We start from the raw sequence: 21,204 nt of genomic DNA on the forward strand, positions 1-21,204 counted from the left end.
GGCAAGGGGACTGGGTCAGAGTATCTCTGAAACAGCAGGGTTTGTGGGTTGCTCCCGGTCAGCAGTGGTGAGAATTTACCAACAGTGGTCCAAGGAAGGATAAACCACAAACCAGCGACAGGGTGTTATGAGCCCAAGGGCAAGGACGGCTATCCCGTCTGGTTTGAATCAACAGAAGGTCTACTGTGGCACAAGTCATGCAAACATTTAATGATGGTTATGGGAGGAATGTGTCAGAACACACAGTGCATCACACTCTGCTGTGTATGAGGGCTGCATAGCCGCAGAACAATCAGAGTGCCTATGATGACCCCTGTCCACTGTCGAAAGCACCTGCAATTGGCACATGAGTGTCAGAACTGGACCTGGAGTAGTGGAAGAAGGTCGCCTGGTCCGATGAATCCGGTTTTGTTTTACATCGTGTGGACTGTCAAGTACTTGTGCACCGTTTACCTGGGGAAACGATGGCATCAGGATGCACTTTGTGATGACGAAAAGCCGGTGAATGCTCTGGGCAATGTCCTGCTGGGAAACCCTGGGTCTGGCCATTCATGTGAACGTCAATTTGACACGTGCCACTTAATTAAACATTGTTGCAGACCAGATACACCCCTTCATGACAATGGTGTTCCCTGATGGAAGTGGCCTCTTTCAGCAGGATAATGCACCCTGCCACACTGCACACATTTTTCAGGAATTGTTGTAAGATGCTGTTTTATATAGGAAAAACTTTTTGTAATGAACCCTTATATGTGGCTTTCTCTTTACCACCTGTGTTTTCAAGGCTGAAGTATATTATAAAGGTAACAAAGAGATTTTATTAATTTGGTATTTAACATTATTTCAGTTAATTCAATATATTTTTTATACTGTTAATTTAATTTCAATCCATAAAACATATGGTGCCATACCATATTCTTTTACGGTAAAGGTGTTCAAATAATTTCAAATACATTTTTTTATTTTTTATTATTTATTTTAATAAAAAAGTTGATGTAGTCTACATTAAATAGTTTGAAATATCATGAAACAGATTAATATACCTACTGTCAAACATTTAGCAGCACTCAACGTAATCGCAAAAATGATTATCTTTTCCAAACAGGTTTTTTTTTTTTTTTTTTTTTCAACCACTCCATTGTTTGGACAAATACTTTGTCCCGCCTCAAACTCATGCCATAGGTTGACCTGTCGGACCACTCAAGCAGAACAATGTTTTGAAAGCACCACAGAGAGACATATTGCTGATCTGGCCCAAGCCCTAATGCAAACAGAGAGACAGATTGGTGTCAGGAACAATATACCTCTTAGCGTCCATACGAATAATAGCATTAGAGCCAGTATAGGATTTCTGAGAGGCGACTCCTCTCATCTTCTTTGGCTTTAAGAAGACATATGGACCATCACCAGCTGCACCTGTCCTTTGAAGCACCATCTCTTTGAGTGATCACTTGTTTTCAGAAGGATTATACTTTGCACTGACTAGTGCTCAGATGTGCTGTTGCGGTGTTACAGGAAGGTAGACTTTGGAGAAAGAAAGAGACCGAACAGGCGGGGGGGATCAGAGCAGCCCTGGAGCGTGAAGTCGTCCTGGTTGGTAATCAGGATAATTGCAGCGTTGCTAGTGCTCTAGTCTCCAGTCTCTGAGTGTGTGCCTCTGTGGCCCCGTGTGCAGATTGGCCCCTCAGGCACCGTGAACCGGGCCACTGCAATTCCCTTCTGCAGAGACAGAGAGTGAGACGGCTCCACCTCAGGCCTGTCTTTTTAGACATACTTATCAGATTCATTTAATGAGGTTCGTAAAACAGATTTAAAAAAATACACCATTGTGACATTATTCAAAATTAGACCATATTCACATTCTTAATGCTTATTTCTAGTCTTATTGTGCACAATTCTTAAGTGGGCACTATTCAGAAGAAAAAAGTGTTATTGTTCATAAATGTAATAACTTCTGAAACAACTTTCCTTTTTAAAGGACATCACTGTTTTGTAAAAAAATAATGTAGCATTTTAGGCTTCTGTTGTTATGTAGCCTTTTTCAAATCTTGCAGTTGACAGTAATTTAACGTAATAAAGATAAAGATAATAACGATGCTTTGAAAAGGCAACATGCATAATGCAACACCAAGTTCATGAGTTCCATTCCCAGAGAATGCGTAAACTGATTAAACATTGTAAGGTGCTTTGGATAAAAAAAGCACGAATGTGCTGTACATGCAAATGTGGCACTTCTATTTGGATATATTAAGTTGCTCTGGAGGGTGACCTTAAACTTTAACCTTCGCGTCTCTTCTTCATATTTTCATGATCCAGTCAATTCCACACACAAAAAAAAAATCAAGCCCTGGCCTACTTTTATCTTGCTAAATATTCAGAAATAGACTATGAAATGCATGGCATACGAAAGTAGAATGGGCTGTGAAGGCCGTTTCATGTTGACTTTGAGGTGGCTTTGCTGGAGAGGCAGATTTTGCATTCTGTCTTCATTTGAATTCACTGTAGAAGTTTTTGTCTTTCAGCCTCACTGCTTCACTTTCCTTCTTATGCTCACATACCTTGACATGCTCCGCCACTTTGAGCGGATTTTGTTGTCACTTAACCATTGAAGTAGCTGAGGGGGTCAGAGCATCCCATTAACAGATCCATATGTGGGCTTTCATTCAATACCCGGTCTCTCTTGAGGGGTCTTTATTCTCTCTCTGTCTGTCGCAATCTCTTTCTGTCTCTCTCACCCTCTCATTGTAATTTAAATGGCTAAAGCAGCGCTCCTGTTCTTCTCTGCTGGTTCAGTGCTACAGTCATTAATTAGTTCATCTTTGGTTCTGTTCAGCTGTCAGCCACAAAAGCTTGAGGTTTAGCTCTCTGACTTTACTATATGAAACATTTCTTCTCTCCCATTATAAGATAAACATGATTTTAGAGGACTTACAGCCTGTATATATCCATCCTATTTATCAGAAGTCACCAATTAGTGTACTATGCTCCACATCTGAACCCAGTATTGGTTCCACTTAGGCCGTGAATCATTTTTCATATTGATGTGAACAGCCACTCCACTACTATTAACACTGTTTTGTTTTGTTTTACACTGCAGAAGTGAAGCTGCATCTCTACACAGTGTACGGGATGGCTGATGCAGCATTTCTAATGCTCTCAATTTGAGGTTTAACCTTTAAAGCCCACATTTATTTTCCATGGAAAAAACTATATTACATCTAATTTCATATCAATATCTTTATGAATTATTTTGTTGCCTCAAGGCTATTTTGAGCAATTAGGGTACCAAAATTCATAGGAAAATATTATTAATTAGTGATGTTTAATAGAGTAAAGCAACTGTGCGCAAAAACATTCATTAAGAGAACTGCATTTTATAATTTTTGCCTTATTAGCAAATCTGTCATTCGTCTAATTCCACACTCTGCAAAATATTTAAAATCAATTACTGGCAACAAAAAAAAAAGTTTGTTGCCTTAGTATTTCCTGCACATGATGATTGGCGTGCCCTTGCATCCTGGTCATGGACAGCCTCATCTTTTTCCACAGCCTTGCCTGTCATGCATGGCATCCCTCTAAGGACAGTTGATTTAAGATGATTGTACATAATTTTAGAGATTATTAACCCTCGAACAACATTCAGAGACCCAGTGCATGCGCCATGGTGCTTTCGTGAACGCATGTTGGAGATTAACATTCTGTACATAAAGTTATAATAAATAATGTTTTTTTTTACGCAAACAAAGCACTCAAACCCTTTTTGGATCTTGAAAGTGGTAGTTGTGTAGGTTGTCAATGGAGGGACCGAAGGCTCTCAGATTTCATCAAAAAGATCTTGTGTTCGTAAATAAGTCATTTATTTCTGTGATGGTAAAGCTGAATTTTCAGCATCATTACTCCAGTCTTCAGTGTCACATGATCCTTCAGAAATCATTCTAATATGCTGATCTGGTGCTTGAGAAATATTTTGTATTATTATCAATGTTGAAACAGTTGTGCTGCTTAATATTTTCGAAGGTAACCGTGATACATTTTTACATTTTTCTTTTTGTTCCAGGATTCTTTGATGAATAGGAAGTTATAATGGTTTACACGGCTTGTTTTTTTTTCATAGCCATACTACATATTGGCTCCTACAGTGTAAGCTATGAATGTTTGGACCGTCCCTGCTGGGAAGAAGAATGTAGAGATTGAGCCTCTTGGAACTTTAATTGAATACCTCTGCTTTATATTATCAGTGAATGTGACCCGGTTGAAATCATATGTGCACACCAAACAACTATGCGTCAAAATAATTCTCCCCCCCCCCCCCCCAGTGGAATGAATTGAGTGGCATTTCTGCCTCGCCTGTCTATATCAGCGTTATCTAGATCTAGATTCATGTCTACGTCTAGGCAACACTGGTGGCGTTGTGCACAGCAGGCCATTGTTACACAGCCAAGTATTTGAAGGGCACAGGCCCTGTGGGAGAGAGACAGGAGCCAGTAACAGGGGGAGAGATATAGCAACACAGTGAGCTTGATAGAGAGCTAAAGCCCATAATCCCACTGGTTCAAAACACAGTGCGCTCTTTCCCCAGTGTGCAGGGTCTAAACCTTCTGTGTGCGTGTGCATGCAAGGCCAAAAAACAAGGCGTGCTGATAAAAGCATCCCTCTGCCTTCCTCCTTATCCATCTCGCTCAGAAAACAGAAATAAAAATAAGGGCAGCTGCTCTCACCGCAGATCTCTGGCACTGCGTTTCCAGCATGGCATGCACACAAACAAACACATAAACACACAAACTGTAGGTCTTGCCCCCATTGTGGCTCAAACTCAGTGAGGTGCATGTAAACCAAAACATTGCTTTTAAAAGAGCATTGCCTCTAGTGCAGAATGTATGTACTCTGATGGAGAGCTTTGCTTGTGATCTGGCTGCACTCCAGCACACATACTACGCATATAAACAAGAGATACAGGCCCGACGTTCATCCAACCGATCGATGCCGGGGGCTCAATGCATCCTGGGTAACTCGGCCAATCCGAACGTAACGCTCCTTTGATGGTATAACATTTTTAGATGTTTTAATGTTCTGTCAGGAGTTCACTGGGCTGCATCCCAATACGCCTACTAATAGTATGCACTGTAAGTATGCACTTCACTGGTGAGGGGGGAAGTATGGACTGCAAAAGAGTTTGCCAGTATTTGTTTACCTGCCCTCATGTTGTTCCAAATCTGTATGACTTTCGTTTTTATGTGGAACACAAAAGGATATATTTTGAAGAACAAAACAATACTGGACCCCACTGAATTTCATTGTATGAAAATAAAAAGAGACAAATCAATAGCCTAACGAAACTCATACAGCCCAGCTGACTAGAACTTTGGCTAACGTCCTAGCAAGGTTCTCTCAAAGTTTTGAACAAGCATCCTTTTTGAAAGTTAAGAGAACATTCAGAAATAATGTTTTCATAACTTAATGATAAGGTAGAAAAAGATCGACAATACAAGCAGTTTTTCAGCTAAAATTGTGAGCAACATTAGCCGAACAATGTGTACAGATAACTATTATAGTTTGGCTTTGTATTTTCAACATACTTAAAATTGGGATGCACTAATGTTAATCTTGCATACTATTTAGGATGCAGTGCTAGTGTCATGTGCACATTTTAATGAGAGTCATATTAGTTATTTGTGTCCTCTTTCTGCATCCAAATATGCCTCATTCACTGTCACAGATTATGCGAAATGAGTAGAATGTCATATGAATAAATACATTCTGAAGTGTGCTACTAGAGAACACTTTTTTACTCATAAGGGATTGAGGAACCAATGCAAAGAGGTGTACTATGAGCCGAGCAACTCTTTTTAAGTTCTTTAAGTAACAAGAAAGATGTTCTTCGTGGTAAAATTGTAAATTTAACAAGTAAATTGTTGAACACACGGATCAAACATGGCAGATATAGTAGGTGCAGGAATGTATTTACACCTACAGACGTGCTTCATAAATGCAAGCAATTTTGCATTTAAAAGACGTCTAATAGCTGTCTAAACACAGCCCAGACGTCTAGGCTAAAACAAGGCAAAATTTGTGCTGTCAGTGAAAATTTAATAGATGTCTAACCATAGCTCAAGAATAGACACATAGGCTATGCATAGGACATGTCAAAGAAATGAAACCAAACACATTGTCACTGTTGACTTTGCTTACATGATGGAATATCATACATTTTGCAAGTTATTTTGGCAAAAACGACATGTAACCAAATTCAAGGTTATTTTGGCTAGAAGTGGGTTACTCACAGCCATACTATATCGTGTCTATAGTTAACCTAGATGCTAAAATGATGGCTATTGCTTGCTGGGGAAGATCGTTGAATTAGGTACATGCTCTGAAAGTCTCTTTTTTCACTTCTTGTACTGGCATCTTTAGCGAAAGGCAAGTGAAAGTCGCAGTCTCTTTTTAATCAGACAGTCAGCAAAACTAAAAGACAAAATGAACAATTGCATTGTTTGCTAAGTTGCAAGCCAGAAGATTTCAGCGTGGACTTCACTGGCCTTTCCTCGGAGGAATTGCAGTGAAACTGAAGATAGCTGAGCCACAGATGAAAGAGACACAGAAAAGAGAGCGAGAGGGAGGGTGAAAGAGCTTTGTATTTGTCACTAAATTGGATTAAAGATTTAGCTGGCATCATTTGTAGTAATGTATGCAGAGTTAAACGCTGCTCAGAAGCCTCTCTCACTCAAAGAGCTTTAATACTGAAACCGAACAAAGTGCATTCAGCCACGCTGAACACAATCTCCATGGGATGAGCAGTTTCCTTTTAATGTTACCATAACTACACTTCACTGCACTTTTGGCAAATTTCCCACCCTTTGAAAAATGTTCAAAACGCCGCTGTTTCTCTCAGTGTCTAATATAAGAAGAGCACTAGACAGTCTGGAGATTAGTTCAGCAGTTTTATTTCCCATTAATTGCTGTATTGTTTTGTCAGGCTCACACTGAGAATACATCTGTGATCGAGCAGAAGCAGCTCCGCGATGTTTTCAGCACGCACAAATGAAGAACGGGTGGATAAAAACCAGAGAGAACCGATCAAAAGCTTTAGACAATGAATCCAGACATTCAGAGAATCGGCTTTTCGTGTCATACATGCAGTTTAATGCTCGACAAAGATGCCGTATTTACTTCGAAAGAGATGTGTACCTTGTTAATCTGACTTTTTGAAAGATGTAGACAAAGAGGACATGAACGATATGCTGATAACTTACTCTCCTCTCTGAGAGCGTCTGATTAATGCATAAATTGTAAATGTCCGTGTTTTTCTGTTATATTTCAGGCTAATTGTTTTCATTTGAATGTCTCAGGTGTTTTTTTGTTCTTATGGATGATTCGTTGTAAGCTTTTAGTTGGTTTTCTCTGCGTAATAGTCAAACGAGGACGGAAAGAGCCACACAGAAGAGCTTCAACATCAGATCTGATTCAACATCACTTTCATAAAGATGAAATAGGCTTTCTTACTTGCTTTCTTCACACTTTTACCTTTATCAAGCTCTCTGTATGTCATGTTCGACTCATTTTCATGTTCAAGAAACCAGTTTGAGATGATTTGAGCTTAGTGACATAGCGTGTTATCCTGCTGGAAGTAGCCATCAGAAGACTGGTCATAAAGGGATGGACATGGTCAGCAACAATACTCAGATAGGCTGTGGCGTGTAAACGATACTCAGTTGGTATTAAGGTCTGAAAGTGCCAGAAAATATCCTTCACACCAATACACCTCCAACAGCCTGAACCCTTAAGGCAGGATGGATCCATGCTTTCATGTTTTTTATGCCAAATTCTGACCCTACCACCTGAATGTTGCTGCAGAAATCGAGATTTATCAGACCAGGCAACTTTTTCCAATCTTCTATTTTGCTGAGCCCATGCAAATTACAGCCTCAGTTTCCTGTTCTTAGCTGACATGAGTGGCACCCGGTGTGTCTTCTGCTGCTGTAACCCATCTGCGTTCAGAGAGGAACAATTTCTTCTGCATACTTCAGTTGTAACGAGTGGTTATTTGAGTTACTGTTGCCTTTCTATCAGCTCGAACCAGTTTGGCCATTCTCCTCTGACCTCTGGCATCATCAAATGATCTTTCTCCCACAGAACTGCCGCTCACTGGATATTTTCTTGTTTGGACCATTCTCTGTAAACCCTAGTTCAAATGCTAAAGAAAAAAATATCTGATAGCAATGTACTTAAAACGATTCTAATAAAGAGAAGCTACAATTTTAAAGTGGCTTTCCCAATGCTGGTGGGTGAACAAATAAATGGTTTATGATTCCATGTGCGAGAAGACTATTAAAAAAAGAGAGAGAGCGAGAAAGCTTTCAGGGGGGATGGAGAAGGGTGTTTGTGGTTTGGAGGGAGAAATGCAAATAACCGTGAACGTGGAAAAATAACAGCGTGAAAATTCAACTGTGCAGAAATTTCTCACAAATCAAACTTCAAGCACCCAAAATTGTGCCATCAGCACTCCACCCATAAGCCGAGCGGTGTCTGACTTCATTAAGGCTCGCGAGCGAAGGTGCAGCTGCACATGAGTGTGTTTGATTAACTCTGCAATGATTTCTGACTTAATCAGTCAGAAGAACAAATTCAGTGAGCAGGAAGCCTTTTATCAGCCAGACTCACTCACCTGCACATCTTCCTGCCTTTTAGCCAGCAGCAAATTAGCAAACCGACGGCTGTCAAAAATGAATAATTGAACTACATTTACAAGATGAAGTCTAGGCTGGTATGCTAAATACATTTTTCTGTATTTGCTTAGTTTAGACTAGATTTACCACTTGAAGGGATTTATTTAGTAGTTAGCATATTAGTTGTTTTAAAGGCATCACAAGGATTTTTTTTCCCCCAATGTACTATTACAGTTTTTCTCAGTCACTTTGGTACATTTCTCAAATCATCCTTAAGATTTGCAAACCAGTAAGTGCATTTCTCAGAAGAATTCATACAAACAGCTCCACACAATGGATTACCGTCAAAAGCCTGTAACTTGCTCAAAAGCCCTCTCAAAATTATATGTCAATGAACATATCAGTGCCATCATAATGACAAATCCTTGTGTCATTGTTCACAAACAAAATAGACAAAATGCTTAGTCGGGTTGTCAATATAACAGTGTACTCTGTATGGCTATGATTTTGATGTCAATGATTGGAAATACACAAGACTGCACTTTATGTGTATGGCATATATACATTTCAACAGTAAAAACGTTCACATTATGTGGGATATTGATTGCTAGAGACCGGACAGGATTCGCAGTAACACTTTTACTGTTGGTCTGTCAACAAATTACAGTACTATGTCATAGTGATATAAAGAAAAAGACAAGACTGTAACAGTTGTGATCTGAGAAATGTACCAAAGCGACTGAGAAAAACGGTAAAGCGTACTTGTAACTCTTATTACTAAAACTTCCTCCTCAGTAAAAAAAGGTAATGGCTAATTTTGAATAGCATACTAGCATACTTCTGTATATAAATATTCATTTCTGCATATTCATTGTATATAGTTTCCAAATTCAGTCCTGACTGAAATCACATACTTTTAGAGTATGTATTGCATTTGATGAAGAACTTGACCATCAATAAAGTGCATATTGTAAACATCAAAACTGTGTAGTATAAATACAATCTGGACATACTAATCCTCCATGTTGATGTTACCAATGACGTCAGCCATGTTGCTGTTGCTTGCCATTTACAAATATCACAATGCCTCCTCCATGTCCTCATGTTACAGTAAAGTGTCCATCAGATGGCAGTAGGTCATCCAGCTATTTATTTACTAATTTTTACTATACTGACACTTGACTTCACTATGATTGCCACATGGCACCCAGTTGTCATCTTGGATCTGAAGGTTAAAAAAGGTAGAAAATTGTAATATATATATATTATAGTTAAATTTCGGTGGACCTCAGCACTAAACTAATCGATGATAACAGTAATAAATTTGTGAACTTCAGTGTTAAATTTGTATCAATAAATATAAAGGTTTTTTTTTTTCCACATTAAGCAGATTAAGGCTTCAAGCATCACAGTTTTCAGTGAGGTGATGTAAGAACACAAAAATCTGTTTCCAAACAAGGAAACTCCCACCTCTCCCCCATCTATGTTGTCTCATATTGCAAATCTCATTCATTCAGAAATGTCTCACTTTGGCGACAAATCTCACTGCTGTGTCTGAAATCTATGCCGTCCTCCTTCTTCAAAGAAAGGACACATTTACTTGGAGGAAGGGGAATGTCTGAACCAATAAAGAACAGAGAGGGGTTAAACTGTGTCAATACCAGAGCCTTCTTTATCTGCCGCCTTTAGGTCAGCAGGGCGAACGCCAGCCGATGTTAGGCATTAGCCCAGCCATTCGCCCATATGTTGGAGCAAATGAGAGCTCAGATAAGTCATGGATCCAATAATACACCCAGTTAGATCTGACGTTTCAATAGGACTGACGCTGGATGGTTCATTCTGATGGAAAAATATCTCATTGTGCAATGTTTTATAATGCATTACAAACATTCACTGCAAAAGATTATTAAAAGCTTCAATAATATGTCTATACCGGGACTTAAATTAGTCAAAGGAACTTGAATACAAATAAGAATTTGAAATGACTATTAATATATATTTTTTTCACTTATATAATTGGGGTTTCTGAGCATGGGGCCCCTAAGGGGACATGGTGATGGAAAAATGATAATATGAGAGAAAAAATTATACTTAAATGCTTTAGCGTTCACTCACAAAAGTATTGTGTTCCCCCAAGAAAATTTGCATTCTTTCGCAAAACTATTGCATTCCCCAGAGTTTTTTGTTGTTGTTGTTCACAAAAGCACTGAAATATAGTTTTAAATATAACTTATTTCTATCCCAATAGTTTTGCAAACAAAGTTTCTTCCCATTTAAATTTCAAACTCAGCAGGACATGATGGTTTAGAAATTTTCAGAGAATTGTTTTTAATATAAATGTTTTTTATGTATGTATTTATGTATTTTTCAATCAGATCAAAGAAGGCAGTGTTTACTGTTCACAGAAGTCGAGTCCGAGCTGTAATTCAGTGCGGCGCTTTTTAACGCTAATGCGAGGTAAGATGTAAAGACCTGAACATGACAAGGCTGTTCAAAATAAAAACACTAAATAGGGTGGTCTACCGCACAGCCTTGAGCCGGACACTCATTTGTCCACGTTTAAGATGATATAGGCTATAATTAAAAAATAGTTAATAAATTAAAACATTGGCTAAGTTTAAGCTAATATTATGTGACATAATTATTTTTTATTGTTTTGCTCTAAAATAGTTCCAAACAGAGTCACAGCAGAATGTTTGAGTCACCGAGTCAATGATTCAATGTCCGATTCATAAAGATAGTGGCTGCGTCAGTTTGTATGTAAATGTATATTTCTGATCAACGTTTTCCACTTATGATGTCATTTCTAGCGAGAAATTACTGTTGTCATTCACTTAGTTTTCACCAAAGCTCGCTCTATTTGCTGTAGATCATTAAACCGTTACACTGCCTCAGAAGTCTATCTGGAATCAGTTTCGTGAAGAACCTTTGTGCGCATACGCTTCCTGCAAAGTCATTGCCTGATACGTTTTCGGACGCAGCCAGTCACTTGCTTCTTCCTGAATGAAACAGCCGTTTTGAACCTATCGGTTGAATCAATTAATGAATGAATCTATGGCTGCGTCCGAAATCACATAGGCTACTCTCTTAAGTAGGTACTAATTTTGAAGTAATTACTTCACAACTGCTAAAAAGTATGTTGTATATAGGCTAGTATGAGTGTGTGTAGTATGAATGTAATCTAGATGGTCTATTCACCATGCTGTCACGTATCACGTGACCTAACAGCGTCAGTTGCGTCGATTCACTGCCATTCGTAAATCCTCTCCGTGGCCTCATGGGATAGTAAAGTGTCAATCATATGCACACTTCAGTATCTCACCGAAAGACGTAGGTCATCCGGGTACTTTTTGTTTACTCTTTTATGAGTGTAATACTGAGGTATGTCATACTTCTTTTGTCACATACTGTTTTTTGCCTACTATATAGTTGGGAAGTATGCGATTTCGGATGCATCCAATGACTCATTTATTAAGACAGTGACTTGTTGCCATCTACTGGCAGTTTTAGTTTCATATTGAAAGTATAGTTACATTTTTTGTTAAAAAAAAAAACGGGGTACCGTGGACCGCTCTGTGACAGAAAGTCCAGGGCCACTTTTTAGTCCCAGTCAACCCCTGCTGAAAACCAAGACAGAGATATTGGTTAAAAAGAGGATTTATCTTTTTGCAGTTTATTGAAAAAGGTTCTGAGCACAATCTCACACTTATATTCACAGTATCAGTGCACTGGCGAATAAGCCATCTGCTCGGGCCTGGGGGGCAGAGTTAAATCAACGTTAGTCCAGCGCTGGCAAACAACGCACAGCTATTGCCTCATAATTCTGAGGCCAAACATTCATCTTTCTTCTTCATCTCATTTATCTCTCTTATTCATTTCCTTCCTGCGTCTTTCTATCGCATTTTCTCTTTCCTGCAGCTCTCACCTGTGGTCTGTCATTCTCGCTGTCGGTCGGGTGCTGAGCCGCTTAGGTTCTGCTGTGGTTACAGAGGTGCTGACGGTGACACTTGCCGGCCCAGACCGTGCCCTACTTACAGAGACTGAGAGAGAGAGAGAGAAGGGAAAGAAGGAGGGTGGGTAGGCTAAAGTGTCAGCAGTGCGAGGTGCTCAGTGCTTAGATAAACTCCTGTGGGATTAATGGCCTAGTTAAAGTTGGAGCTAAAGAGGATTAGCCTCCTCGGAGAGGTGGCAATAGATCCAGCATGTCCTTCAGCGGTGGAGGCAGAGGAGGAGAAGGATGAAGGGGGAGAGGGGGGAATTCGCAGGTTGATACTGAGCATGCAAAAAAACAAACAAATATTGGTCAAAATGTCGCCTATCACCAAGGTGGTGGAAAATGATGGCAAAGACAATTGGGAGTGTAGCAGGTGTTCTTGCATATCGTGACTCCAGCAGTGATTTGATTTGCAGCAGACGACTGTGCACTGGACCATCTTCAGCAGTCGTGGCTGTTCATTTGATGTGTTAGCACAGCAGCAGTAAACATATGGCACTCTATGGCCATCTAGTGGTCGACAAAAAAACACTACCAAACATCTAGAAGCTAGTCTTGAGTTGAAGACTTTTGTATACTTTGACCATTGAACAAAAAAAAAAATAATAATAATAATAAAAAAATTGTTTTTAATACAATAGTAGGATTTAAATTGTTTTTTTGTTGAACGAATCGTTTTTTTGAATTCCTTCAATGAAATCGGTTCAAACGGTTCTTGGAATCAACAACTCATTTCTGATTCACTGAACCGAGAACCGTTTCATTTGGACTTGTTAATGGTGAAAAAAGTGTAAAAGCTGAAAGCCAGAAATGTTTATGACTTGATTATATGTGCAGTTTTATGAACACATATACAAAACTGTTAAAATTGCTATCTATTCAAGAAAAACTTTAAGACTTGTAAATAAATGTAAGTAGTCTACAGTAAATGCTTATTATATTTAGATTGTAAATCACTTTTTATGAGCTGAAGCTGAATTGGCACACATTAAATTTCAAACACATTAAGAAAAGACCAATATATTTCATGAGTTTTATTGAAAACGTTTTAGAGTTATTACGACATGATGCAAAAGAACTGCTGAAACAAACTTCATTACACATATAGGCAGTATCGAAAGAACCGATTCAGCAAATTAAATCAGACTTCTCATCACTAAAGCAGAACTAGAGCACATTGTTTTTTCTAATGTCAAGCCAAGTATACTACAGATTCCTCAGATTAAGACAAGGCTGGTGTGCTTATAAAAGGGACTGAAGTAATGAATTTCAGTTCTTTCCATTACATATTTGAGGTCAGTAGATTAATTTGTCTTAAACTGATGATGCAAGTTAAGCTCCATCCACACACAAAAATAAAATCAGCATTTTTTTAGCCATTACATCAACACCTTTGTTTTTTGCCATCGGATTCTGTTCCCCCCATATTTCTGACACACTGAGGTTCTAATATTTATCAAATTGATGCTGTTTAAGCTCCATCCACACACAGAATAGAATAAGCATATTTTAAGCCGATACATCAACATCTCTCATCATTGGGGTGGGGGAACGGATTTCGACAGCTGAACTATTTGCCGTCGGATTCTGTTCCCCCTATGTTTCATACACAATGAGGTTCTAAGATTTATCAAATTGCACCAAATTACTATCCTCAATAACCTAGTGGTCAGAGCCCTGATAATATTTTTTTTTAGCTTTGGGCGACCCGAGTTCAAGTCCCGGTTCATCAAACTTTCTTGATACTATACTGTTCTATCATAATAAAAGGCAAAACATATATTCTTTAAACTGATGCAAGTTAAGCTCCATCCACACACAAAAATAAAATCAGCATTTTTTAAGCCATTACATCAACAACTCTCATAATGGGAGTGGGGGAACAGATTCCGACAGCTGTTTTATTTTTCATCGGATTCTGTTCCCCCCATATTTCTGACACACTGAGGTTCTAGGCTGATATTTATCAAATTGATGCTGTTTAAGCTCCATCCACACACAGAATAGAATAAGCATATTTTAAGCCAATACATCAACATCTCTCATCATTGGGGTGGGGGAACGGATTTCGACAGCTGAACTATTTGCCATCGGATTCTGTTCCTCCTATGTTTATTACACAATGAGGTTGTAAGATTTGTCAAATTGCAGCAAATTATTAGTCTCAATAGCCTAGTGGACAGAACCCTGATAATGTTTTTTTTTTTGCTTTGGGCGACCCGAGTTCAAGTCCCGGTTCGTCAAACTTTCTTGATACTATGTTCTATCATAATAAAAGGCAAAAAAATAAATTCTTTAAACTGATACAAGTTAAGCTCCATCCACACACAAAACAGAATCAGCATTTTTTAAGCCACTACATCAACCCCTCTCATCATTGGGGTGGGGGAACGGATTTCGACAGCTGAACTATTTGCCGTCGGATTCTGTTCCCCCTATGTTCATTACACAATAAGGTTCTAAGATTTATCACATTGCAGTAAATTATTTGCCTCAATAGCCTAGTGGTCAGAACCCTGACAATATTTTTTTTTTTAGCTTTGGGCGACCCGAGTTCAAGTCCCAGTTCGTCAAACTTTCTTGATACTATGTTCTATCATAATAAAAGGCAAAAAAATATATTCTTTAAACTGATGCAAGTTAAGCTCCATCCACACACAAAAATAAAATCAGCATTTTTTAAGTCATTACATCAACCCCTCTCATAATTTGAGAGGGGGAACAGATTCCGACAGCTGAACTATTTGCCGTCGGATTCTGTTCCCCCTATGTTTATTACACAATAAGGTTCTAAGATTTATCACATTTCAGTGAATTACTTGCCTCAATAGCCTAGTGGTCAGAGCCCTGACAATTTTTTTTTTTTTAGCTTTGGGCGACCTGAGTTCAAGTCCCGGTTCATCAAACTTTCTTGATACTATACTGTTCTATCATAATAAAAGGCAAAAAATATATTCTTTAAACTGATGCAAGTTAAGCTCCATCCACACACAAAAATAAAATCAGCATTTTTTAAGCCATTACATCAACAACTCTCATAATGGGAGTGGGGGAACGGATTCTGACAGCTGTTTTTTTTTGCCGTCGGATTCTGTTCCCCCCATATTTCTGACACACTGAGGTTCTAGGCTGATATTTATCAAATTGATGCTGTTTAAGCTCCATCCACACACAGAATAGAATAAGCATATTTTAAGCCGATACATCAACATCTCTCATCATTGGGGTGGGGAAACGGATTTCGACAGCTGAACTATTTGCCATCGGATTCTGTTCCCCCTATGTTTATTACACAATAAGGTTCTAAGATTTATCACATTGCAGTAAATTGCTTGCCTCAATAGCCTAGTGGTCAGAACCCTGACAACAAATTTTTTATAGCTTTGGGCGACCCAAGTTCAAGTCCCGGTTCGTCAAACTTTCTTGATACTATGTTCTATCATAATAAAAGGCAAAAAAATAAATTCTTTAAACTGATGCAAGTTAAGCTCCATCCACACACAAAACAGAATCAGCATTTTTTAAGTCATTACATCAACCCCTCTCATAATCTGAGTGGGGGAACGGATTTCGACAGCTGAACTATTTGCCGTCGGATTCTGTTCCCCCTATGTTTATTACACAATAAGGTTCTAAGATTTATCACATTGCAGTGAATTACTTGCCTCAATAGCCTAGTGGTCAGAGCCCTGACAATTTTTTTTTTTTTAGCTTTGGGCGACCCGAGTTCAAGTCCCGGTTCATCAAACTTTCTTGATACTATACTGTTCTATCATAATAAAAGGCAAAAAATATATTCTTTAAACTGATGCAAGTTAAGCTCCATCCACACACAAAAATAAAATCAGCATTTTTTAAGCCATTACATCAACAACTCTCATAATGGGAGTGGGGGAACGGGTTCCGACAGCTGTTTTTTTTTGCCGTCGGATTCTGTTCCCCCCATATTTCTGACACACTGAGGTTCTAGGCTGATATCAAATTGATGCTGTTTAAGCTCCATCCACAAACAGAATAGAATAAGCATATTTTAAGCCCATACATCAACATCTCTCATCATTGGGGTGGGGGAACGGATTTCAACAGCTGAACTTTTTGCCATCGGATTCTGTTCCCCCTATGTTTATTACACAATAAGGTTCTAAGATTTATCACATTGCAGTAAATTGCTTGCCTCAATAGCCTAGTGGTCAGAACCCTGACAACAAATTTTTATAGCTTTGGGCGACCCAAGTTCAAGTCCCGGTTCGTCAAACTTTCTTGATACTATGTTCTATCATAATAAAAGGCAAAAAAATAAATTCTTTAAACTGATGCAAGTTAAGCTCCATCCACACACAAAACAGAATCAGCATTTTTTAAGCCACTACATCAACCCCTCTCATCATTGGGGTGGGGGAACGGATTTCGACAGCTGAACTATTTGCCGTCGGATTCTGTTCCCCCTATGTTCATTACACAATAAGGTTCTAAGATTTATCACATTGCAGTAAATTATTTGCCTCAATAGCCTAGTGGTCAGAACCCTGACAATATTTTTTTTTTTTAGCTTTGGGCGACCCGAGTTCAAGTCCCAGTTCGTCAAACTTTCTTGATACTATGTTCTATCATAATAAAAGGCAAAAAAATATATTCTTTAAACTGATGCAAGTTAAGCTCCATCCACACACAAAAATAAAATCAGCATTTTTTAAGTCATTTGTGACGGCCCGAGTGGTGGCCGCACAAGAGCGGTAATGTGGATGCATACACGCGCGCACACACATGCACACACGCCAACATGCATACATTTACACAAAGGCTATACATTTAAGAATACTCTTTATTTAAACTTATTTTGTCATTCATATTCATTTGTTTCAGTATAATGATGGATCATAATAATCACACAAAACAAACAATATTAATGATTTCTTTATTGTTAAGTTTTCACATGTTTACGTTTACAGCACATTTTATATACATTGTTACTGATTTGAAGTGCACACAAATTAGTTACATTGTATATGTTACTTATATTTGTTTCTATTTTGAGTTAAGTTTACCGTGATGAACTTCAGACATGGTCCGCTGCAGCCGCATCCTGGCGTAACAAGGATTAGAGTCCGGGCAGGAACAGAGAATTTAAGCGTTATTGGTTCCGCCCGAACATACCATTTGCTGGAATTGCCCGGGGGAGGAAGAAACGTTAATGTCTTTATCAATTGATTTATTTAGTTGTATATTTATGATATTTGATTATATTTTGCTTTTCTTATCTTTATGTACTATATACATTTGTTTGATTTGATTTTGATTTACTTATGGTTATATGTTGAGTGTAAAGTTGAATTGTTTCCCCTCTTAATTTGTAATGGGCCCATCCTTTCCTTTATAAACTGTTGCTTTGTTCATTTGAGCAGGTCAGTTTTAGTTTGTTTGGTTGTTTTTTTGTCTAGCTGTTTTGATCTCATTTTCTGTTGGTTTATTTTTGTTGTATGAAAGTTATGAGTTTGTAAAGTTAATTTTTTTCTTGGGTTCAAATAAAGACCCATTTTTTGTGCAAAGCTTGTGTTCCTTGTTCTTGGCTTCTCGGTCCCTCACATCATTACATCAACCCCTCTCATAATCTGAGTGGGGGAACGGATTCCGACAGCTGAACTATTTGCCGTCGGATTCTGTTCCCCCTATGTTTATTACACAATACGGTTCTAAGATTTATCACATTGCAATAAATTATTTGCCTCAATAGCCTAGTGGTCAGGGCCTTGACATTATTTTTTTTTTAGCTTTGGGCGACCCGAGTTCAAGTCCCGGTTCGTCAAACTTTCTTGATACTATGTTCTATCATAATAGAAGGCAAACAAATATATTCTTTAAACTGATGCAAGTTAAGCTCCATCTACACACAAAATAGAATCAGCATTTTTTTTAAGTCATTACATCAACATCTCTCATAATGGGAGTGGGGGAACGGATTCCGACAGCTGTTTTTTTTTTGCCGTCGGATTCTGTTCCCCCCATATTTCTGACACACTGAGGTTCTAGGCTGATATTTATCAAATTGATGCTGTTTAAGCTCCATCCACACACAGAATAGAATAAGCATATTTTAAGCCAATACATCAACATCTCTCATCATTGGGGTGGGGGAACGGATTTCGACAGCTGAACTATTTGCCATCGGATTCTGTTCCCCCTATGTTTATTACACAATAAGGTTCTAAGATTTATCACATTGCAGTAAATTGCTTGCCTCAATAGCCTAGTGGTCAGAACCCTGAAAAAAAAAATGTTTATAGCTTTGGGCGACCCAAGTTCAAGTCCCGGTTCGTCAAACTTTCTTGATACTATGTTCTATCATAATAAAAGACAAAAAAATAAATTCTTTAAACTGATGCAAGTTAAGCTCCATCCACACACAAAACAGAATCAGCATTTTTTAAGCCACTACATCAACCCCTCTCATCATTGGGGTGGGGGAACGGATTTCGACAGCTGAACTATTTGCCGTCGGATTCTGTTCCCCCTATGTTCATTACACAATAAGGTTCTAAGATTTATCACATTGCAGTAAATCATTTGCCTCAATAGCCTAGTGGTCAGAACCCTGACAATTTTTTTTTTTTTAGCTTTGGGCGACCCGAGTTCAAGTCCCAGTTCGTCAAACTTTCTTGATACTATGTTCTATCATAATAAAAGGCAAAAAAATATATTCTTTAAACTGATGCAAGTTAAGCTCCATCCACACACAAAAATAAAATCAGCATTTTTTAAGTCATTACATCAACCCCTCTCATAATCTGAGTGGGGGAACGGATTCCGACAGCTGAACTATTTGCCGTCGGATTCTGTTCCCCCTATGTTTATTACACAATACGGTTCTAAGATTTATCACATTGCAATAAATTATTTGCCTCAATAGCCTAGTGGTCAGGGCCTTGACATTATTTTTTTTTTAGCTTTGGGCGACCCGAGTTCAAGTCCCGGTTCGTCAAACTTTCTTGATACTATGTTCTATCATAATAGAAGGCAAACAAATATATTCTTTAAACTGATGCAAGTTAAGCTCCATCTACACACAAAATAGAATCAGCATTTTTTTTAAGTCATTACATCAACATCTCTCATAATGGGAGTGGGGGAACGGATTCCGACAGCTGTTTTTTTTTTGCCGTCGGATTCTGTTCCCCCCATATTTCTGACACACTGAGGTTCTAGGCTGATATTTATCAAATTGATGCTGTTTAAGCTCCATCCACACACAGAATAGAATAAGCATATTTTAAGCCAATACATCAACATCTCTCATCATTGGGGTGGGGGAACGGATTTCGACAGCTGAACTATTTGCCATCGGATTCTGTTCCCCCTATGTTTATTACACAATAAGGTTCTAAGATTTATCACATTGCAGTAAATTGCTTGCCTCAATAGCCTAGTGGTCAGAACCCTGAAAAAAAAAATGTTTATAGCTTTGGGCGACCCAAGTTCAAGTCCCGGTTCGTCAAACTTTCTTGATACTATGTTCTATCATAATAAAAGACAAAAAAATAAATTCTTTAAACTGATGCAAGTTAAGCTCCATCCACACACAAAACAGAATCAGCATTTTTTAAGCCACTACATCAACCCCTCTCATCATTGGGGTGGGGGAACGGATTTCGACAGCTGAACTATTTGCCGTCGGATTCTGTTCCCCCTATGTTCATTACACAATAAGGTTCTAAGATTTATCACATTGCAGTAAATCATTTGCCTCAATAGCCTAGTGGTCAGAACCCTGACAATTTTTTTTTTTTTAGCTTTGGGCGACCCGAGTTCAAGTCCCAGTTCGTCAAACTTTCTTGATACTATGTTCTATCATAATAAAAGGCAAAAAAATATATTCTTTAAACTGATGCAAGTTAAGCTCCATCCACACACAAAAATAAAATCAGCATTTTTTAAGTCATTACATCAACCCCTCTCATAATCTGAGTGGGGGAACGGATTCCGACAGCTGAACTATTTGCCGTCGGATTCTGTTCCCCCTATGTTTATTACACAATACGGTTCTAAGATTTATCACATTGCAATAAATTATTTGCCTCAATAGCCTAGTGGTCAGGGCCTTGACATTATTTTTTTTTTAGCTTTGGGCGACCCGAGTTCAAGTCCCGGTTCGTCAAACTTTCTTGATACTATGTTCTATCATAATAGAAGGCAAACAAATATATTCTTTAAACTGATGCAAGTTAAGCTCCATCTACACACAAAATAGAATCAGCATTTTTTTTAAGTCATTACATCAACATCTCTCATAATGGGAGTGGGGGAACGGATTCCGACAGCTGTTTTTTTTTTGCCGTCGGATTCTGTTCCCCCCATATTTCTGACACACTGAGGTTCTAGGCTGATATTTATCAAATTGATGCTGTTTAAGCTCCATCCACACACAGAATAGAATAAGCATATTTTAAGCCAATACATCAACATCTCTCATCATTGGGGTGGGGGAACGGATTTCGACAGCTGAACTATTTGCCATCGGATTCTGTTCCCCCTATGTTTATTACACAATAAGGT

This window comes from Abramis brama (genome assembly GCF_963993115.1).
Source record: "Abramis brama genome assembly, chromosome: 5".
Lineage (NCBI taxonomy): Eukaryota > Metazoa > Chordata > Actinopteri > Cypriniformes > Leuciscidae > Abramis > Abramis brama.